Source organism: Eriocheir sinensis, chromosome 16, assembly GCF_024679095.1.
Source record: "Eriocheir sinensis breed Jianghai 21 chromosome 16, ASM2467909v1, whole genome shotgun sequence".
Taxonomy (NCBI): Eukaryota; Metazoa; Arthropoda; class Malacostraca; order Decapoda; family Varunidae; genus Eriocheir; species Eriocheir sinensis.
The window spans coordinates 9,674,223-9,691,297 of record NC_066524.1 but is presented as its reverse complement, the minus strand read 5'-3'; the positions used below and the strand labels follow the sequence as shown (position 1 = coordinate 9,691,297).

General features: G+C 46.2%; 1 protein-coding gene across 1 annotated transcript in view; it reads right to left on the bottom strand.

Moving 5' to 3' along the window:
• The window catches only part of LOC126999252 (uncharacterized), a 40,972-nt gene extending 29,328 nt beyond the window's left edge, over positions 1-11,644 (bottom strand). The window contains exon 1 of the mRNA XM_050861644.1: positions 11,501-11,644. The gene's annotated coding sequence lies outside the window, so the exon portion shown is untranslated. The remainder of the gene's footprint in view (positions 1-11,500) is intronic.
• Between the last annotated feature and the right edge of the window lie 5,431 nt (positions 11,645-17,075).

Genomic DNA, 17,075 nt, shown 5'->3' with positions numbered 1-17,075 from the left:
ACTCTACAGATCATGACCCAGAAACGGGTTACGCTAAATGGAAAAGGCTACTAGCCAGATCAATTTCGACCCAAGACCCAGGCCAGGACCAAGACTATCGCCGCCGCCGCCATTTGCATGCCTTATTTCCCATATTTGAGTATTTTTTGCTACAACCACTGCATCCAGGTGGTGCCTGGTGATCCGAAATTGTAGGTACAGTATGCCAGTTACATACTTATCCATAGATATGTGCCGAAAACCATGAATAATAAGTTAAAAGTGGTGCAGTGGGCGGGGCGCTGAAATTTTAATTTCGGGCCCAGCAAGAGGCCTGTAGTGGCTTTAAACGAAAACAGTTGGATGAATAGATGTGTGGAGAGCCATATATATATGGCGGGGCAAGGGTTTTGTGGCCGGGCGAGGGAGGGGAGTGAAACGCGACGGCTGTGTTTTATACAGAATAGCACCCACCCGGGTGTCAAATTGGCGCTGTGTCCAGGGGTAATGGGCTCCCTCCCACCACAGGCTCAAGGGCCAATGCGACAGAGATGAGCACCGCGGCCACGCGCTGCTATAGCATATGCCCCCAACTTTACCTTTACCTTACAGTGACTGACGTGTTTATTGCCGATACATGTTGATTTATTATTTATCATTACCTACCCAGTTAATTTTCATCATCATTGGTAACCCCCATTTATGCATAATGTAAAGATGAATCGTTTGTTTCAGTGACTTTGTGTTATTTGGGTCACTGATATCACAAAAAAAAAAGTTAGGTTAGATTATCAATGAGTGAAGCAGTAACAATTCAATATTATATTTAAATGGTAATCAATTGGGCAAAACTTGAGAATCACCACTCCAAACCAATATCCATATTAATTTAGCACGTGAAAGAATTATTATTATAATGCATTTTCGTATACGTTTTACCTTGGGGAGGGGCCAGGGGGGCAAGCCTCTGTAATTATAGAGTTAGGTGGCTTGGATTTTCTAAGTCCATTGTTATTGTTTCACAACCGCCTCTATACACAGAGTACTGACTGCCTTGCAGTGCACCCTACAAACTAGTTCCTAAGTCAGTGCGCGCAGCTCGTAAAGTTCCGTTGGAGTATTTTTAATATATTTGACATGTGGCGTGGCCCGTCAAAACTTGCGCGCCGCGGGACGGATTGGGAGGGCGGCGGTGGGGGGGCAGTATGCCCACCATCTGATGACACGCCTGACACTCGTCAACAGATTGAATGCTAGGTCATATTGGAATAGACTACAAGAGTATGCGTTAGGGACTTTCCTTACTTTCGAGACTTGGGAATTTTTCCTGATTTAGGGATTTTTCTAGGGAAATTTTGGAAGGCCATTTTTCAGTGATATGGGCTCCCCCCCCAATACCCTGGTTCCCCACAGGTCCCCAGGTTTGTCTTGGGGGGTAGGGGGGGCTGGGGTGGTGGAGGGGGTGGAGTGGTAATTCTTAAGATTTACCACTAGGCCTGATAAGGGAGCCTCCAATAACCCACTTGGCGAATGGGGTACCTCTTTGGCCAACTTGGTAAGGAGTGGCTCTTCCGTCACGCTGGTCGCAGGTTCAAGATAAGTACAAGATAACTAATAATGTGGCTATAGGTCCAAATAGGTTGTTTCCTAAATGACGAGTTTTGTTTAAAATTATATTCCATAATATTTTTGTTGCCGAGGTATAATTTGAAGGCATGAATAGTATTCCAATTGTTGTAGAAAGTATCCAATTTGGATTATTAATATACAGTCATCTATCAAAGGTGGCATATGCTGGGGTGTGTGTCGCCTCACCCACCCTACAACACCAAGTCCGAGGGTCCCTTCGGACAAGTCTCCATGGAGGGCCCCCTTTCATCCTGAGTACCTCCTGGCAGGATTTATCAACTTGCTCAAGTCACAAACTCTGTAAGTGTCATTATTAGTTTCTTCTGATCTTAGAGTGAGTCAAAACTGTAAAGTTAACATGTACCCAGTTATGATAATCATTATTAATAGTTTCGTGTATTTTTTAATTTCGTGTCAACGTGTTCCATCAATGTCCCCAATCACACCTGGGAACCCAGCAATGTCTTGAAATTCAGTTTCTTTCTTGATTAATCTGTGTAATAAGAAAAAAAAAATTTGTACCTGTTGTTAATTGTGCTCAATGTTTTTATTAGTTAAATAAATGCATTTGTATAATTGTTTTGCTTTATTTTCTTATGCCGGAGGATAGAATTGATCTTGATTTTCATGACCCTGTTCGTGCTGAGTGAATGAGAGAGTTATAGTTCAGCAGTGTTATCATTAGGTAAGGTTGGAGGCATTTGATAAGCTGTGTGTTGTCTTGATCTTGACAAGTAATGCACAGGGCACCAGTACAGGTGCATAACACGGATATTTGTGTTGGCTGCTGGGGGAACTGGGGTGCCGAGTGTGTAGGGAAGGGAAGTGAATAGGTGTACTACTAGTTAGTCTTGGTGTGTTGTGACAAGTGAGTGTGTATTTGTTTTCTGAATGAGTCTATTGTACTGCAGTCTAAAGTCTGTAGGGGGAGGCTGTTTCAGTCACGTGTGGTGCGTGGAAAGTGAGTCCGTACATGTGTCAGTGTTTGTGTGATATGTTTGGTATTTTTGGCTGAGTGTGTTATGAGTATGCTGACTGTTTGCGTCCTGTATGTGTGTGGGTCAATGTCAATGTAAGTGTATGTGATCTTGTACAGAATTTTAAGTGTGTGCTTGTCTGCACATGTGAAGAGGTTACATATTAATCTGTTGTTTGATCTGTGTTATGATGCCTGGTGTTCAAGTTCATTGTTTATAATGAACCGAGCCACCTTGGTGTTGATTAGTGCTAACTTATAAATGTGTGTGTGTGTGTGTAAGGATCCCACACCGTGGAACAGCATGCTAGTGTTGGTCTCACAAGTGTGTTGTTCATCAGCGCTTATTTGTCTCTGGCCCTTAAGCCTGCGTCAAGTGAGAACCTATTACCCTGGGACACAGGCAAGTATCTAATGTCTAAGTTAAAAGAGTTTGCTTTCCCAGAAAACCCATTTATCCATCAGCCTGATAGGGTATCAGGACACCTCTCCTCCCTCTTTCGGCCACCTCTTTTAATTATTTTTTGGGAGCAGCGAGTAGTGGGCTTTTTTTTATTATTGTTTTCTTTTTTGGTGCCCTTGAGCTGCCTTCTTTGTTGTAAAAAAGGGAAGATGAACAGGTGGTGTGCCATCTGCTTAGGCTGGGCCTATGAATTTTAGAGTAAAAGAGTCGACATTAAGATGGTACAGCAAGACACAGAAGCTAGAGGGAGTAGACTGGCATGTAGGAGACTGGGGGAGCAAGCTGATGTTTAAAGCAAGAACGAGAACCCCGCAGCTAAATGGCAGGAATAGGGAAGGGGGAAACCAGAACTGTAGCTGTAGGACAGGGGAGAAAGAATCGGTGGAACACCTAATAGTAGAATGCAGCAACTATGAGAGGCAGAGAGGGGAGTTATTAGTAGCACCAGAGAGGAGTGGGCTAAGAGGCTGGAGGAGGACACCGGGGCCATCGCACGGTACGTGTTGGGGGTGTATGGAGATGCAGTGCTGGGAAAAAAGGGCACAAATGGTTGAATAAGTGCACGGATAAGCAATGTCAGTAAGTTATTCCAGCAACAAACTGAAAAGTAGAGTGTGATAGTATATTGCAGTGAAGAAAAATTAAGCTACACAGCACAATTGAAAGGAAAAGTGTGTGAATAAACAGGAGAGACGCCCAAGAGGAGGAGGACAGGTCAAAAGAAGAAGAGGAAGAATATTTGTTTACATAACCGCCTAAATGCGTTCCATTTACGGCGCGAAAGTCCAGAGGAGGGCAAAGGAGCAGCAGCAGAGAAACAAGAGGTAGTAACTACACCAGAGGTAAGTGTGGAGGAGGAAGTTTCATCAACAGGCCCACCAGCGAGGAACAGGGAAGCCGCAGGAGAGACAACAGGGGTCCAGACAGGAGGGGAGAAGGGAGCAACAGGAAAGACGTCAGGGGTTAAAGAAGGGAGAGAAACAACAGCAGCAACCCAGACGGCAGGGGTGAGGAGAAAAGGAGCAGCAGAGGACAACCAAAAGAACGAGTCTGGCCAGCACTTCACCTCATGGGTCGGGGTGGGGAGCCAAACCTGGCAGAAGGTGCAGGATGGGCGGCGAATGAGAAGAAGGCCAGGAAAGCTGCAGCAACGGCTGTGGCTGTTCGGGGACAGCATCTTGAAGGGGGTGGGAAAGGAGATCCACTTCCTAACAGATGGCTTCTACAGGATAATGGACAGGACCGAAAGTGGTGCCAGAATAGAAAAAATCAAGGGCATAGTGGAGGAGCACCTACCGGAAATTCTACCAGATGACCTAGTCGTGGTAGAAGGAGGAGGAAATGGTCTAGAAACTGTGGGTGGGGAAAGAACGGTGCAAACGCTGAAGGAAATAGTCCAGCGAGTAAAATCACGGGTTCCAGGAAAAGTGCTAGTGATGAGTGTGCCGAGGAGGCGAAACAAGGAGGGCACAGCGTATGAGTGGAAAAGGAAGTGGGTGAACACACAGTGCATGAAAAAGACTGAAGAGTGGCAGTGTGACGGTCTTCAGCTCAGTGAAAATATGGCCTGGAAAAGAGTGTGGGCAGGAGATGGAGTGCATCTGTCCACCATTGGAAATGTGTGGGCAGGCTGGAACATAGTGGAGTGGGCGCAGTACAGAGGAGTTGAACAGGAAAGAAAATAGCATGAGGCCATGAGAAGGCAGATGTGTTTCGCCTTCCTGAACACGAGAGGCTGGAATGAAGGGAAGTGGAGAATTTTGTTGAAGGAGAGTGAAAACATTGAAGTGATCGGAGTAGGAGAAACGGGGTGGCATGACAGGGTACAGTGGCAGGAAGGTGACTGGCTGTGTATAGGGAGAGGAAGGAGAGTAGGAGAGAAAAAGGGAGGAGGAGTGGGTGTGATAGTGAAGGAGAGGGCGGGAAGAGAGGTAACGGAGGTAGACTTATTGGAAGAAACTGAGAAAAAGTTAGGATACAACAAGGGAGATCTGATCACAGTTAAGGTGACAGACCTGAAGGAAGAATGGTGGGTGACAGTGGTATATATGGGAGTAGAAGGGGCAGAAAACCGGGAGGAAAATAGGAAGCTGTACGGTGCATTAATGGAAATTAGCGGCAGGGTAGGAAAAGAAAAGTGGATTGTAATGGGAGACCTCAATGGACACATAGGCCTAAATAATGCACCAGTCAACAGAAATGGACACATGTTGCTAGAATTTGCGGAGTCAGCTAATTTGAAAATTAAGAACTGGGAGCTTGAGGACCCAATAACTTGGAGGGACAGAGGGGCAGCATCAGCTATAGATTATATCATGGCAAGTGAGGCAGTGGAGAAAAGCAAATGTAGGATATGGAAGGAAGAGGAGGTAGATATATCAGACCACATAATGATAGGTGTGACATGTGGAAAGGGAGGGAGGAAGGAACAGGAACAGGAGATGAAGACAGAGTGGAAGACAAAATGGGACACGCTGAATCCCGACTGGGAGAAATATAAGGACAACCTAGATGGAAAGCTATGTAGGGAAATAGAGAAGGGCAACAGGACAAGTGATCAGTGGGAAAAACAGGTAAAAGAGGTAATAGCAGAGGAGGCAAAGATATCAATAGGTATAAAGAAGTACAAGGTAGGAAAAAGGAGACTGAAAGGCTGGTGGGATGAAGAAGTAGAAAAAGCAATAGGAGATAGAAAAAGAGAAAACAGAAGGCAAAGAAAGTTGCAGAAATTGACAGAGAAAGAAGGGGAGCAGCACAGACAGGAATGGGAGACGGCATATAGCAGTTATAGGAAGGTGCAGAAGGCGACACAGATCTTAATTAATAAGAAGATTGCTGATTGGGAGAGACTGCAGGCAGAGAAACTAAACAATCTACCCCGAGGAGAGAGAGAAAAAGAAGGGTGGAAAAGACTGAAGAGGAACCTAGGAGGGAAAGAGTTAGATCAGAGGGTGATACTGAAAACAGAGGGCAGGGAGACTGGAACAGAGGAAGAAATAAGGTCAGTAATAGAGGAGTACTGGAGTAAGGTGATCAAGATAGATACAGGGGATAGAGGAATAGAGAACATGGTAATCTACAGTGACAGAAAGGAAATGGAGGAGGTAGGAATAGAAATAGGGGAGGTAGAGCGAGCACTGAAAATGTTGAAGAATGGGAAGGTGGCAGGAACAGATGACATTATCGGAGAATTCCTTAAGTATGGAGGAGATGCAGTCAAGAAGGTTATTTTTAATATCTGCAAGGAGGTTCTGGAGGAAGGGGAGGTACCACAGGACTGGAAAAAGAGCAGGGTAACTCTGATACACAAAGGAGGGGGAAAGGATAAAGCAGAGATAGGAAATTATAGGCCAATAGCTATCATGAACACCATGGCAAAGGTGTTTGGAATAGTAATAAACGAAAAGCTTAAGAACTGGATAGAGACGCAAAAGGTGCTTGGAGAGGAACAGAGTGGATTTAGGAAAGGCAGAGGAGGGCTTGAAAATATATTTACCTTAAAAGAGATTATTGAAAGGAACAAGTTGAAGAAGAAGGAGTTATACCTAGTATTCATAGGTCTTGAAAAGGCGTACGACACAGTGAACAGAGAAAAGCTCATTAGACTGCTAGGACATGTAGGTGTAGATGACAAGATAGTAAATATAATACAGAGCCTATATGAGGGAAATGAGGTGCAGTTCACGTTAGGAGACGTCACTACTGGGTGGTTAGAAAATAATGTAGGAGTCAGACAAGGCTGTGTGATGTCCCCGACGCTTTTCAACATGTACCTCGAGGAGCTGATAGTGAGAATTAGGAAAGCCGGGAAAGGAGTAGAGATAGGAGGAGAGAGGTTAGGGTGCCTGGCTTACGCTGATGATGTAGTGTTGATGACGGAGAGGAAAGAGGAGATGGAGGAGATCCTGCACATAGCTCAGGCATATGGGAGGGAGTGGGACCTGAAATTTAGTGAAAGAAAATGAAAGGTTATGGAGTTTGGTAGTGGAGGCAGTAACCAATGGGTACTAGGAAACAACGTGCTGGAGGTAGTCGATAAATATGTGTACTTAGGAATGGAGGTTAGCAAGGAAGGCATAGGAGGGGAGAAACAGAGGAAAGTGAATGAAGGGAAGGCAAGGAGGATGTCAGGGATGATAATAAATGGAGGCAATAGAGTAGTAAACAAATATGATGTAGGGCGAAGTCTGTGGAAAGGAGTAGGTGTACCATATTGCCTCTATGGATCAGAGATAACGCACTACAGAGAAGGGGACATCGCACAGCTAGAAAAGGTTCAGAACACAGTAGGCCGGTGGGGATTAGGAGCCCCTAGGAGCACAGCGGTAGAGGCCGTCAGAGGAGATATGGGATGGAGTACGTTCAAGGAAAGAATTGTAAAGGGCAAGTTAGGCTTAAGAAAATTGAAAAGAGTAGTGAGGAGAGATGGGCAAAGAAAATACTGCAAGAAAGTGGAAACAAGTCCACCTGGGGGAAAGAGTTAGAGAGGTGGAAAAGGAGAGAACACCTGAGGGAAGAGTGGAATGAAATGGAGATCAGGGATGTGAAGAAGGCAGTAGAAAGGAACGGACAAGTCAAATGGCAGGAAGGAATGAGTGGCAAGTCAACGCTAAAATGGTACAGCAGGAAACAGAAACCAGAGGGAGTACACTGGCATGTAGGAGACTGGGGGAGCAAACTATTGTTTAAAGCAAGAACAGGAACCCTGGAGGTAAACGGCAGGAACAGGGACGGGGGAAACCAGGACTGTAGCTGTAGGACAGGGCAGATGGAAACAGTAGAACACCTAATAGTGGAATGCAGCAACTATGAGAGGCAGAGAGGGGAGTTGATGGCAGGAGTAGTGATGGTAATAGGCGGAGAGGAGTGGGCTACGAGACTAGAGGAGGAAAACGGGGCGATCTGCACGGTGTTGGGGCTGTATGGAGACAAAAAGGAAACAGAAAGAAGATTGGTAAAGTTGGCAAAAGTGTTCCTCGCGCAGTGCTGGGAAAAAAGGGCACAAATGTCCGAATAAGTGAATATAAGTGGCTTTTTTTCAGGTTAGAAAATTACATAACGCTGAAAAGAAAGTTGTGTGAATAAGAAGGGAGGAACGAGAGGAGGAGGACCTAAGAAGCGATACAAAGCGTTACAGGTCAAAAGAAGAAGAAGAAGAAGAAGGGTCTGGGTTTATCCCCGAACCTGGGGTGGGTTTCATCAAAGTTCCCAAGTCCTTGGAAGTGTGCTCAAGGAGTCCCAAGCGTGCGAGAAACCTTGGGCATGTTTCACGAAAGCTCCCAAGCCTTGGAACTCTGCCTATCTCGCTCGCCGCCTTGGGAGGCTGTGCGGGGTCTCCCAAGCGCTCCCAAGGAAGGTTCCAAGCGTCAGACTGTAAACATGGCAGCCCGTGAACAACCCCGCCAGCACCGACCAAGGAATTTTCGCCCGAGAAGGGACATCTTTAACCTTCTCGCGCACAGTAAGATACTAGAACATGCGCAAATAAAAATAGAGGAAAAATATATATAAACAATAGACACTCGTTTCAAGTCTCCGTATAGAGTATTGTAGACAATAAATCCTAAGTACCAACTCTTCCACACTTGCTATCTCGAAATTTTGTGGGCCAACTTTTTTAGCCGAATATATGTTTCGAAGCGGAATTTAGTGAGGATTCTTATGGTATCCTCAAAATCTTTGTACGCCTATTAGTTCCTGAGTTACACCAAGAAAATGTATTTTTTCCTCTCCCGTCAGAGTAGGCTAACAACTAAAAATCGCTCCACGTTCCTCATTTACGTTCCTTAGAAAGGTTGCCATATGTTACCTCTAAGAAACTTATCCCAACAAATGACACTCCAAATTTTACGCACTTTCACCGAAAATTTAATTTTTAATAATTTTTTTCGCTTTTATGACGCGTTTCGCGTCATCGTGCGCCAGGACCTTTTACTTTGATGACGCGAAACGCGTCATCGTGCGCGAGAGGGTTAACGAGTACGATGACACCGAGTTCAAGAAAAGGTACAGGGTGGATCGTGCTGGCCTGTTGTTCGTTACTGACTTGGTGCGACACGTGATTGGCAACAGGACTGAGAGGAGCCGTGCGGTCACAGCGGAGCTGAAAGTGGCGTTGATTCTGCGAAACCTCGCCACCGAGAAAATGCAGCAGTGCAGCGCAGATGACTTTGGAGTTTCCCGGGCCACAGTCAGCAGAATCATCACCCAGACCGTGGATGCTCTCGTGACACAAGAGAATATGAGGCGGTTCATGGGCTTCCTTTTAAACCGGGGGGAGCAGCAGAGAATGAAGGCGGAGTTTGCCGAAATTGCTGGTTTTCCCGGTGTGGTGGGTGCTGTTGATGGCACCCACGTAAGAATAGTGGCCCCACATGAGCACGAAGAAGTGTACGTCAACCGCAAGAACTACCACAGCATCAATGTGCAAGTGTTATTTGATGCACAGTACAAGCTGCGGGCCATGGTGGCGAGGTGGCCAGGGTCTACTCACGACTCACTAATGTTTGTTTACACCGTGGTGCCCTTGAAGATGCAGACGGAAAAAAAATACGTGCACATATTCCTTTCAATGAAGATACTATCGCTGTATTTCAACTAAATATCAATTGTTTATATTTATAATTCCATAATTATATATAAGAAGTGTAATTTAGGTTAACTGAAGACATATTAGACGTCAAAGCGACGCAGAAGATTGGCAACGCTGGTTACTCCCAAGACCGCCCCCAATCCTTGGAAGTGCTTGTGCGCCACAAGCACTTCCAAGGATTGGGGGCGGTCTTAGGAGTAACCAGCGTTGCCCAAGAAATTCTCCCAACTGTGCGTGACGTCACCACGCTTGGGAGAGCACTATGATGAAACCCACCCCTGGTTCCGGGTTTTGTGTCAAATGGAAGATGCTATAAAAGGACGGCCTTTATCTCCACTCTTGGAACGCTGGCAGTTACTGCTGCAAGAATTTCTTTTACACTATGATAGATACAGCAAACACTGCTCTCATTCACATGCCCAGCCAGCACACACACATGGGGCCCACATGGGTATTGGTGGGATTGGTGGGCATGGGTAGGGGATGGGGAAATGCATGGTTTTTATATGGGACTCAGGTGGGTTTCCCACAAAAGTAAATATTTTTCCACAATGCTATAACAGCACAGGAAATTGTCTAAACGACCGAGAAAATTAACCAAGAGACAATTATTAAAAAATGTACGCGTGACTTGGCAGACAAATGATTTATGGGTACAACGTGGGACCTATGTGGGTTTCCCACACATATATTATTTCTTTCATTAATACTCCAACAATGAAATATATTGTCAAAACTATTGTAAAATCATCTTGGAGGCAATTCCTTTAAGATTTATATGTTGTCTGGCGGATGAATATGGGTGCAATATGGGACCCATGTGGGCTTCCCACAATGGTATATTACAACTGAAATGGGTGTACGAGTGCTTAATTGTTTTTGTAGGCAAGGGAAACAGGCAATTGGTGCAGACTGTAACCGAGTCTGCATGGCAATGATTGATTGATTGATATATTTTTCGTGGACTGCCTTGCCGTAAAATCAAAATATCCGTTACGTAATGGGTTTTTTTTTTTGCCGAAATGTTTGAGTAATATTGAAATAAGGCCAACAGATAGTTTACAGACGTATCAGATGATTTCTTCTTGTCGCAATTTGTAAAATTATATATTATCTTGCTTTAAATATTATTTATTAAGCAGGGTTGGAGTAATTACAATTCAAAATCTTAATTACAATTACAATTACAATTACATTATTAAAACTTTAAATTGCAATTATATTTACAATTACTCATGTGAAGTTCAATTACAATTACAATTACAATTACTATAAGAGACAGTCAATTATAATTACAATTATAATTACTCAGCTTCCAACAGTAAGCTTTGGTTGAAAAGAAAAACACTAGCATCGTGCTGTTGTCATTTATTGAAGAGAGAGAGAGAGAGAGAGAGAGAGAGAGAGGGGTGGATGTAGGCTAAACGGGTAGGCAGAGGGGGAGGGAGAAGGGGTGGTACAGTAGGTGGTGGGGACTGGGGGAGTGGTGCTATACATACAGACAGATAAACAGGATAGGCGGGAAGGGAAATGGAGAGAGGGAATAGGGTGAGGGCAAAGGATGAAGAGAGGGTGTGGGTCGAAAGAAGGAAGAAAGGAGAAGAGAGGGAGAGACATAATGACACACACAGAGCCAGCTACTAGGCTACTACTTTCCTATCAGCACAAGCCTAGCTACACCTACAGCGATTAACTTTCCAACAAATTAGCCTATTACTATGACACTGGTCACCATCACCACTAATCACTATTACATAATTTCGTCATGACATCATCCAATGAACTATCATCACCATCTCAGCTACTACAGTCATCATCATCATTCATCAGGGAACAGATTACTATACAATGTCTTTCTTACCTTTACAATAGAAAGTCAAGAGGAGGACTTTGCCGTTTGACGGTCTAGGAAGCAATGAAATATGTCCCAGTCCACCAAACAGGGAAAAGTGGACGCGTCTGATTCTCGTACAATACGTAGGTTGTCCAGTAAGGGTTGCCAAACTTCATCATATACAGTATTTACATATTTGCCACCATAGCAGTAAAAACAAGGATTATCAGAATTTTAGTAGGACTTACTTTTTTCGCAATTACAATTAAATTACAATTACTTTATAATGTAATTAATTATAATTACAATTACTTCATTAAGTTTTATATACATCCAATTACAATTACAATTACATACTTTAATGTAATTAATTACATTTCAATTAAATTACAATTACAATTACTCCAACCCTGTTATTAAGTATTTTGTATGGTTAAAAACCACATTTTATTGTCTTATTGTCCAGGGGGAGGTACTGCCCCCTCCCTTGTTGTGCTTTCCTTCCTACCATTGTATCTTTTTAATTTCATGGTGCTGCCTACACATGTATTAATAGTTGTATAATGTCCTGCCTGGGGGTTGGGATGGCATGTTCCTCCCTTCTCCCTTGTTGTTTACCTGCAATCAATTATTGACATTGACTTTTTTATATGATAAAAAAAGTGCATTCTTTTTATGCAATAATATTTTTCATTGTTGAACTAGAAGATGCATTATATTATAACCCAGCAGAGACTTAAAAAGTCGACATTCATTTTGGCCCAGCGGTTGCTGTAAACACAGTACAGCATTTAGGAAGCCTGCTACCCTTAGATACAAAGTCAGACTGGAACGAATGGATGACGCGAGATTGGCACGGAAGGTTTACTTGTGGAGTGTGCATGAGAGCAAATGGATTAAAAACTGCATGAGAATGGTTGGTGACAGTGGTATGCGAGTCAGGTGGGTGAGCAGAGAGGAAGGGAGGCGTTTCTTTGAATGGAAGGTGACTGACAGAAATAGTGAGGGCCTAGAATGGAATGTGAGAAAGTGGAAGAAAGAGATAGACAGTGCAGTGAAAGGTGACGGTCTGAGGAGGTGGAAGCATGTGATGGAGCGAAAGACTACTTTGGAGTGGTACAGGGAAAAGGAAGCCCCGCAGTGTGTCAGCTGGTATGATGGAAGCCTGGGTGGTGATCTTCTCTTCCAAGCTCGAGCGCAGTGTATGAATGTGAATGCAAGAAACTACAGGTGGTCTGAGTCCCGCAGCAAAGTGTGTCAGATGTGTGACAGGGGTGTGGATGAAACTGTCGTGCATGTGATACTGGTGTGGAGGTACCGAGAGAAAGGACGGAGATGATGAGGTGGCACTGAGTGAGATGGGCTGATGTGAATGGGAGGATTGCAAGGACAGAGAGGGAATGGATGCTGCTGCTGCTGGGACTGAGTGATGAAGCAAATGATAGAATTATAGAAGCCATGAAGAGTTTTCTGGAAAAGATGTGGTGTGCAAGAAATAGGGAATTGGAAGATTTGTAATGGATACTGCCTGTGTTGTTTTTATTTTTACAGGGCGTGCCGATACGAAGGCCTGACTCTCCAACGGGTCACCTGTACAGCAAGAGCAAGAGCAAGAGCAAGAGCTGGGGCGTGGCGGAAACATAATAGTTTGCGTATTTTCCACCTACATTATCAACATAGCTGGGCGTTATCGCGATAAGTTATCGCGATACTTTATCGTTGATAACAAAATCGGATTATCGACCATCCGCTACTTATTTAAATATATATCGGTATCTTCGTTACTTTTGTAACCAAACCAGCGATAATCGCTACTCTTTTTCCGCCTCAGAAAAAAAACGTTGTCTCCCTACTGCGCATGCGTGGCCCGGTGTTGTATGATAAATCTTCGAGATATGAAATATCTTCGGTGATGAGATTTCATACTTAGATCATGGAAATTAAAACACTATGTTATTTTTTTTATGCTACTCAAAAATCAATATATCATAGAGAAAAATCATTAAACTTTGGCACCAAAATGATTATTCACTGCCTCAAATTTGATATTCCATATTCGTTTGTGACCATGCCATGATACTGAAGGCACCCGGTGTTGTGTTATTTGGTGTCCCATCGTCAAAAGCTGGGGCTTTTGTATACAAACACTGGTCTCTCGTGAACTGCGCATGCTCAGACCATCAAGTGTAGACCTGGGCCCGTATCCTCAACAACTATTAATACTAAACTTGGTATTAACTTTCGACTTTGGTATTAACTTCACTCAAAGTGTATCCTCAACAACTATTAGCCTAATACCTACTCTTACTCTTACTCTTACTCAGAACACCCCTGCAACCCCACCGGCTGTGGTGACTGCAGCTGCCGAGGGAACGGCCGAACCTCGCCATGGCCAGACGGGTCCTTCACCTTCACCTGCCGATCCTCCACTGCAGTGGGAGGCCACACTCAGGTGCTGCTGGCGCAGTTTGCTTCCCTGACTCAGCAGGTGGCTGAGCTCCATCATCGGATCACCCCACTCCTTGACCGGCAACCACCCCCTCCTGAGCAGTGAGTGTGTCCGCCTCTTAACTTGGAATGTCAACGGGCTACATGCCCGCTTCACTGACCTTCACTCCTATGTCATCACTCATAGGCCAGATATCGTTGCTCTTCAGGAGGTTGGGCCACGGGTGTCGGACCTGAGGGGGTATGATTTATATGTCTTAGATGGCGCAGCAGGCAGTACCCGGGGGATGGCTACGTATGTCAGACAGGGGACGGCGATAGTTTTTGAGGACATGGGTATTAATGAGGGCATTGAATATATCACTGTTTCTTTACTCCATATGGGTGAAACCCTATTTTTTGTTAACACGCATGTTCATGCGGGGGCTTTAAATCTTGCTAACTTTCCTGATTATGTTCATGAGGAGCCGACTGTTCTTGTGGGGGATCTTAACTCTCGCCACCGAGATCTTGGTAGTCACCGCACCAATAATGTCAATGGTGTCCGCTGGAAGGGCTTCCTTGATGCCTCTGAGACGGCTGTCCTCACGGGGGATAATGTGCCCACACATGTTCAGGGGGGCAGGTTAGACTATGTCACTCTTTTTAACATGCCAGCTTTTACTGCCCAGACCCTTATTTCCAGGTGTTTGCTGAGTGACCACTTTGCCCTGGAGACGACCATCCTGATCCAGCCTGCCCCTGCTGTGTCCCGGAAGCGGTTGGCTGTCCCTGCTGCCCGGATGCCGCGCCTCGTTGCCGAAGTCGGGGCGTGGTACCATACTGTGAAGGGAGCCTTTACCGACGCCGCCTCGTTGTACCACGGCCTGCTGGACACCGTCGAGAGTTTTGTTGCAGCTGGCAGGGCCCCTCCAAGGCCCGCCAAGCGCCGCCTGCAGACCTACGCCTCGGACCCGGCTGTCTCCAACTGTCAGCGGACCCTTGCCTCGTACCAGCGGCGCTGGCAGCAGGACCCCGCCGATCGGGCTGCCCGCGATGCCATGGTCGCTGTGGCGCGCCACCTCACTGAACTCAGACAAGAGGCCCGGTCACGACACTGGGTCGCCTTCCTTGCCAGCGTGCGCAAGACCTGCTTCCTGCGGGAGGTTTGGCACCATGTCAACAGGGTGAGAGGGAGGACCAAACGGCTGGTGAGTGACCCTGACCCTGCGGGCCAGGCCCAGGACCTGATGCGCCAGTGGCAGAGGGCCTCCTCCCTTGGTGGTCTCCCTGCACAACACCAGGCCGAACTTGCCCGCCACAGGGAGCGGCGGATGGCCCTCGTTCAGCACCACGTCACACTTCTGGATGACACATGTGTCCCCATTACCCACGATGAACTCCTTCTTGCCGTCAAACATGGCAAGTCGACAGCCCCGGGTCACGACAGGTTGACTTACGACATTCTTAATGCCTTACTCGTTGTGCAAGGTGACAACCCCCTGCTTGATCTGTTCAACATGTCGTTTGCCGCAGGTTGCCTCCCCCCTCCGTGGAAAGCTGCATTGATCGTTCCCATCCCCAAGGGTGATGGCACCTTTCGCCCTATCTCCCTGACGAGCTGTGTGTGTAAACTGTTAGAGCGGGTGATCTTGAACAGACTTCTCTATAAGCTGGGGGACCGGCTCTCCCCAAACTTACATGGGTTTATGAAGGGCCGTTCCACAAGTGACTGTTTTCTTAAGTGCCTTAGTAATCCAGACGTGAATTGTCGCGCTTTTGTGGACTTAAAAGGGGCCTTTGATAGGGCCAACAAGGATGTCATAATGGAGGAACTCACTCTGCAGGGTGTCCGTGGAAGACTCTTAAGCTGGATCAGGGACTATTTGTATGGTAGGAGGGCGCAAGTGGTCTTCCAGGGTGCTACCTCCACGGAGGAAGTGTTTGAGCTGGGCACACTGCAAGGGGGCGTCCTCAGCCCCATGCTTTTCAACATTTTAATGGACAAAATTGCTCGGTGGCCCTTTCCGGGCAATACTCAGGTCATTATCTATGCAGATGACATCCTTGTGCAATGCAGCAGTCCTGCTCTTCTCAGTTTAGCTTTGGAGCAGCTGTCAGCGCTGTGTGAACAAATGGGCCTTGTCATCAATGAAACTAAGACGAAATTTTAAGCCAGTGGGAGGAGAGTTTCTCACCTGCCCAGCGTTAATGGCACTCCTTTAGCTAGAGTTCCTACATACAAGTACTTAGGCGCCCCTGTCAGCTTCCAGAAATCTGTGCAGAGCGTCACTCATGTTCAGGACATCTGCCTTCCTAGGTTAGCTCCTCTTAAGGTTTTGGCTAACAGGGGCCTTGGAGTCGGCATCCCTGTCCTCAGGATGTTTTACCTTTCTGTCGTCAGGTCCCTCATTGATTATGCTGCCCCTGTTTTGGTACAGTTTAGTGCGGCACAACTTCACCCCTTGGAACTTATTCAAAATGAGGCCATGCGCCTCATTCTGGGGTGCCCCAGAACTGTCAAACTTGAGGTCATGAGGGCAGAACTCAATCTGCCTCATGTTGTGGACAGAATCTGGGAAATTACTTGTCGCACCGTCAGCCGCCTGCTTCGTGCTGGTGCAGTGCCCCTTCACCAGGCACTGGTAACTCTGCACCGTGACTCCAGGGCTCCTGTTACCTCCTACCTTAGGAAAATTTATCTCATGTTAGCAGAGACGGGTGTGTTAGAAGCGTGCTTAGGCCTAGTTTACTCCCCGGCCCAACCTGCCTGGCCTCCCTATCGTGTCAGTGTAGACGTTGAACAACTACCTTTCCCTAAACATGATTGGCTTCCCCATGTCCTCCAGGATCACTTCATGGTCAAACTGTCCAAGTACCCCTGTGTTCGGGCTGTCCATGTGTACTGTGATGGCTCCGTAGATGGCAGCAGGTCGGGCTGTGGCGTGTTTATCCAGGATTACGCTTCCCCCACCCAGTACACTGTTACCAGGCGGCTGCCGGGGTACCTGTCCTCGACCCGGGCTGAGCTGTATGCCATCCTTGAGGCTCTCCACACTGTAGCAGCTTTGCACGAAAATGTCTACTTGTTTGTCGATAGCCAGGCTGCATTGCATGAACTTGTGTCCTCCCCTGCCGACTGTGATCTTGTAGCTAAGTGCCTGACTGCCGTCCG